The 6,547-nt window shown below is 40.4% G+C and overlaps 1 pseudogene; it reads right to left on the reverse strand.

Moving 5' to 3' along the window:
- Positions 1–2,896: 2,896 nt before the first annotated feature.
- On the reverse strand, positions 2,897–5,166 carry LOC127664563 (putative vomeronasal receptor-like protein 4; annotated as a pseudogene).
- Positions 5,167–6,547: the final 1,381 nt, after the last annotated feature.

The raw sequence follows: 6,547 nt of genomic DNA on the forward strand, positions 1-6,547 counted from the left end.
TTTGATGTGAAGAAGTATTTGCTGGCAGGAACCTATTATGGCTGTCCTCTGAGAGGATACACCAGCACCTTACTGAGACAGATACAAATACAACCAACCATTGGACTGAGCATGGGGACCCCAATGAAAGAGCTAGGGGAAGGACTGAAGGAGCTGAAGAGAATTGCAACCCCATAGAAAGAACAGTAGTATCAACAAACTGTACTCCATAGTTCTCCCAGTGACTAAACCACCAGCCAAAGAGTGTACATGGATGGGTCCCTGGATCCTACTAAATATGTAGCAGAGAATTGCTTTATCTGGCATTAATGGGAGGGGAAGCCTTTGGTCCTGTGGTGGCTTGATGCCTCAGTGTACTTGATGGGTGAGCTATAAATGGATGAGTGGATGGGGGATCATTCTCTTAGAGGCAAAGGGAAGGACAGGTGAGGTGGGGGTTTGTGGAAGGAAGACTGGGAAGGAAGACAACATGTGAAACGTAAATAAAAAAATTAATAAATCAATAAAGACATCTGAAATGTTAATCATTTTAAAAATGTTGTTTGTAATCTAATTCCTGTAAGCTGTTATCTGAATGATAATTATAGAATAAATCTCTCTGCTACAATAAAAAACAAAACTATATCTATTGAATACAAATTATATATTACTTTTGTTTTTAAAATTACAAAAGAAATTACAGAAAACAAAATGCCATTATATAGGAATGTCCCATGAGTCACTGGCCTCTAATTCTCACCCTCACTGCCCATTTCATAAGAAAGAAGGCGGAACACACTGGGTTAACACAGGGCATTGGAGAGATAGTCTCCTCCCTAGTCATGCATTTGGCTCAGAACACTCTGGAAAAAGTGACTGTTTTAGTTAGAATTCTCTAGTGGAACAGAATCCACTCTGTATGTATATACATACATACACACATATATACATATATACATATATATGATATATGCATATATAATGTTATAATTTATTGTCAGCTTTAAATTAGTAATGAGCTAAATCACAGAAGAGATGGTAAGCCTCAGTATTTTACTCGGTCCTTGAGCCTGTGAGCCACGCTTGGAGTTGTCTCACTATAGCTGTCTCTCACTGGAGGCCATAACTAGTACTTAGTCCACAGACATGTGCCTCAGTAGTCCAAATGTGGCTTCAGAAGCCTGGAAGTTTCCTAGAGAGCCACTGTTCCTGCTCTCAGCAAAGGAATCAGCCCCAGCATCAGGCACAGAACAAATCAACTCAGAGACAGGAGGGAAGGCAAGCAAGCCTGAGGCAGGATGGTCTTCCCTCTGACACACGTTTAACATGGGCTGTTATTATTTAGAGGTCAACCACAGTCAGGTGGGTCTTCTCACATCAATCAAGACAGACCAGTTCTTCAGGTGAGGTGCCCCACTCAGGTGATTCTAATTTGTGAAAATTTGTCAGAGAATCTAACCACAACAGTGGTCTTCAATCTATATTATAAAACATTAAGAATCTAGCTTATCTTAGCAAAAAGCAGCATTTTAGAGATGCACAGCCTGGCCTATCTCTTCTTGCTTTAGTCTATAGAATTTCATTCTTGGACCAGGGAAGGAGTTCAAGAAGCCTTGGCTTCTCTCCAGGCAGCGTGCTCAGCTGCAGAGAGCAGTTCAACCCTACTCCTTGCAAGATCTGTTTGGTTTTTCTGTTTATCCTGGGAAGAAACTGCAGTGGCTAAAATCTGGCAGCTTTGATGAGCAACCTTTCATGGCCCTGCATCTCTTCAGGAGAGACTCTCACACAGCTCAGACCAGTCAGGAGCCTTCCTGGGTTGACTGAAGCACAGTGCCTTGAGGATGCAGGGTGGATGCAATTTCTGAACCCTCTGGGTCCTCCATGGCTGAGTGCTGTGAGTTCTTGGCAGCACCAATATACTGTTGCTAGACCTTGGCTTCAGCAAGCAGATACACAGTGCTCACTCAACACCGTGGTACCCTTTTCTGTGGGCCATAAGGAAAGAAGGAGACTGGCATTTAGGGTACAAGAAGACCTAGTGAACACCGGGATGATCAGTACAGGCCATTGTGAGTGACTGGGAGGTAGAGGTAGAAGCGTGAGAGTTAACAATATGTCAAAGTGGTGTTTACACATCAGTGTGCCAGTGAGGCCTGGCCAGGAGCGTGGTCTCCAGACTTGACAGGGCATCATGTGAGACTGATTCCCAGGCTCTATGGTGTTTCTTTAAGGTCTTACCTGGTTATAACTGTCCCTCTGCATCAACAGTAGATTTCTTAGCAGTTTTGGAACCTAGACCTGTAATATAGTTATTGACTACAAGTGCCCTGCTCTGGGGACTTCACTTGTCTTACTGTTGTCTTCACTGCCCTGCAAGCTCAGCTCACATAAGTCACCTCCTTGCATCCACTGACCATATCTTGCTCATATCTTGCTTTGGAGTAAAAACTGAAATACTGATTTCTGGCAGTAGCATTACCTGAAGTAATATCCCTAGTGCTAATGACAAGCTAAAAGTCACATGGAAGGGGTGGTGGAATGGGAAAATGCTAAGAATCTACTGTCTACCTTCCCAGAAACCCCAAACTTAAGAATGTGCCAGACTTCTGAAGAAAATGAAATGTATTGTAATAATGTTTAATTTAATGCTGTGACACACTTGAAAGTTATGGCAAATGTCAGTTTTGAGGAGAATGACTGTAATACCAGAATTTGACATCCCAAGGCACCTCAAGGTCAGACTGTGCTACCTACAGGCCACCATGTCCACCTATGCTACATAGCAAACATGTCCTCAACTCTAAAATTCATCAAGATAAAATTGTTTACAATATATATATATATATATATATATATATATATATATATATACCTTTAGCTCATTGAGAATAGCTATATAATGTAATTTCTACACTTTTCAGTGAGCATTCAAGGCATTGGGAACATGGATTCTTTGCTGATCAAAACATAGGTGCTGAAACTAGCATAACCAAGTTCCAAAAATGCTTTAATGTTTAGTAAAATAGAATCATGTGTCACTGTGAAACCTGTGTAGAAGGAAATAATAAAACCTACCCAAAAGAAAAGGAAGCACGTCATAAGAATGGGAACACACCATGTAGCTATGATTTCTGGAGGGGAATTGTTTGCAGACCTGGAGCTGTAAAGGTAGAGGACACGTTTGTGGTGCTTATACAGATGGAGAGCCATGGACCCACTGCTCCAGCCCATCACTCTGAAAGATGACATCACGAAGAGTCATGAGAGAGATGAAAAGGTACTTGATGATGTTGTTTGATTGGAGCATATAGCAGTGGTTAATGAATGTTGCAGTTATAGACCTGTTCAAGCCACTGTCTGCTTTGATGTAGGAGAGCAAGTTGGAGCTTATGAGAACATTAACAATCAACAAAAGGAGGAGAAAGGGAAGAACTTGGCATGATGTCTGTGGTTTGAGCTTTGTCCAAATGTCGGTCCTGGGACTGATGGTGACAGCCTGGAACACACTGAGGAGACAGGTGGTGCAGATAGAAAGTCCCCGTGCCATCCTTGCCAGGTAAACCATAGCTTTACAGCTGATACATCCTAGGAAGTTTCTGAAATAAAACACTGTGGCTAAACCTCTGAGCCCTGTGCTACAAATAATGATCATATTAGAAAATGCCAAGTGGATGAGAATAAGGTCAACAGGCTTTTTCTCAGTCTTCAAGGCAGGCATGTATACATGTCTCACAAATACTAGGGTATTTCCTACAATTCCATGTCCAGCTAGAGACTAGGATGACTAGTGCCTGTGTAATGTTTCACTTCATCTTCTGATTTTATTTACAGCATGTATTAGTCAGGGTTCTGTAGAGTCACAGAACATATAGCTAGTCTCTATATAGTAAGGGAATTTGTTGATGTCTTATAGTTTTTATTGTAACCCCCAACAATAGTCAGCAGCAACTTTGGATGGAAATCCAAGGATCTAGCAGTTGCTCAGTATCACAAGGCAAGCAGGTGAAGAAGAGAGAAAGTGAGTCACTATTCCATCTTCCAATGTCCTTATGTAGGTCTCCAGCAGAGGGTGTGACCCAGATTTAAAGCATGTGCTGCCAAGACTTTAATCCCAGATGACCTTGAACTCAGAAATCTCCCTGTCTTAATCTTCTGGAATTCATAGCCACTATGCCTGCAGATCTTTATGCCAAGATCTAGGTCAGAAACTTGTATCTCCCAGCCCCCAGACTAGGATCACAGGCGAACTTTCCAATTCTGGATTGTAGCTCATTCCAGTTATAGTCAAGTTGACAACCACGAATAGCCACGACACAGCACTAAAAATAATCATTTAAGAATCACACCTAATACTTTCTCTGCTTATTTTGAGGAAAAGATGGTCTCAACTATGTAAACACACATGATTTTTGACTTTATGATGCCTGATCATAGTTTATGGTTCTTTTTTTTAGTTTAGTTTGTTTGTTGATTTTCAGGTAGTCCTTTTTAATGATGGTTATAATCAGGACATAAACTTAACAGTTCCCTGCCTTTCATGGCTATCCTTATCCCTCAAGTTCATATGACCATGCTCTTCCCAGACAAAAGCTTAGTGCATGGCATCACTTGGCATTTTTCAAGCTATTACAGCCCTGAGCATTGGCCGGGCAGGCTCCTTCCTCTTCCTTCTTCTCACACAGTGAGAGCTTAGGCTACAGGACTATGTTGTGCTTCATCCTGATCCTCTTCACTGCCCAATATGCAACCATATGATTGTTTATGTTGAATGAATAAAAGGTTGTTGCACTAATAAATAGTTTGCAGCTTCTCAGAACATTGTGCTTGGTCGAGTGGAGCAGGTTCTCAGGTGAGATGATATGGTATGTCCTCTTCCTAAGCACTTTGACCATAAACTATACTGAGATTAGTGACTCAGTCAAGGTACAAACATCTAGTTTAAAGGCCTCAAAGTGATACAAAGTGTGATAAAATTTGCATTTCCAATATTCATGGGTAGAAGAATTATACTGAAGATTATTTTCTTTTGACTTCTTATTAATCCTGTTATTACCCACTCTCCTGGAAACACTTCTCCCAAAACTGCATGAAAACTTTTTTTTATTGGATATTTTCTTTAATTTCATTTCAAATATTTACACTTTTCCAGTCCACCCTGGAAACCTCCATCCCATCCTCCCTACCCATGCTTCTATGAAGGTGTTCCTCTATCCACCACACATCCAACTCCCTGCCCTTGATTCCCCTACACTGGCATTCAGCACTTGAGTGCATACCATGTGTGTTCTTTTGTGATTGGGTTACGTCGATCAGGATGATATTTTCAAGTTCTATCCATTTGCCTAAGAATTTCATGAATTCATCATTTTAAATAGCTGAGTAGTACTCCATTGTGTTAATATGCCACATTTTCTGTATTCATTCCTCTGTTAAAGGACATCTGGGTTCTTTCCAGTTTCTGGCTGTTATAAATAAGTCTGCTATGAACATAGTGGAACATGTGACCTTATTTACATGTTGGAGCATCTTCTGGGAATACACCCAGAAGTGGTATAGCTGGGTCCAATTATCTGAGGAGCTACCAAACTGATTTCCAGAGTGGTTGTACCACCTGGCAATCCGACAAACAATGGAGGAGTGTTCTTCATTCTCCACATCCTAGTCAGCGTCTGCTGCCACCTGAGTTTTTAATTTTAGCCGTTCTGATTGTTGTGAGGTGAAATCTCAGTGTTATTTTGATTTGCATTTCCCTGATAACTAAGGATGTTGAGCATTTCTTTAGGTGCTTCTCAGCCATCCAATATTCCTCAGTTGAGAATTCTTTGCTTAGCACTGTACTCAATTTTTTTTAATTTTTTTATTCGATATAATTTATTTACATTTCAAATGATTTTACCTTATTTTTTTTTTTTTTTTGGATTTGTGTTTTTTCGAGACAGGGTTTCTCTGTATAGCCCTGGCTGTTCCTGGAACTCAATCTGTAGACCAGGCTGGCCTCGAACTCAGAAATCCACCTGCCTCTGCCTTGTACTCAATTTTTAATAGGGTTATTTGTTTCTCTTGAGTTCTTTATATATATATATATATATTGGATATTAGCCCTCTGTCAGATGTAGGGTTGGAAAAGATCTTTTCCCAATATATTGGTTCCTGTTTTGTCCTATTGACAGTGTCCTTTGTTTCACAGAAGCTTTGTAATTTCATGAGGTCCCATTTGTCAATTCTTGATCTTAACCATTGGTGTTCTGTTCAGAAAAATTTCCCCTGTGCCCATGTGTTTCAAGACTCTTCCCCACTTTCTCCTCTACAAGTTTCAGTATATCTAGTTTTATATAGAGTTTCTTGATTCACTTGAACTTGAGCTTTGTACAAAGAGATAAAAATTGATTGATTTGCATTTTTCTACACACTGAGCACCAGTGGAACCAGCACCATTTTGTTAAAAATGCTGTCTTTTTTCCCACTGGATGGTTTTAGCTCCTTTTTCGATGATCTATTGACCATAGGTGTATGGGTTCATTTCTGGGTCTTCAATTCTATTCCTTTGATCTTCCTGCCTGTATCTGTA

Source organism: Apodemus sylvaticus, chromosome 14 (genome assembly GCF_947179515.1).
Source record: "Apodemus sylvaticus chromosome 14, mApoSyl1.1, whole genome shotgun sequence".
Taxonomy (NCBI): domain Eukaryota; kingdom Metazoa; phylum Chordata; class Mammalia; order Rodentia; family Muridae; genus Apodemus; species Apodemus sylvaticus.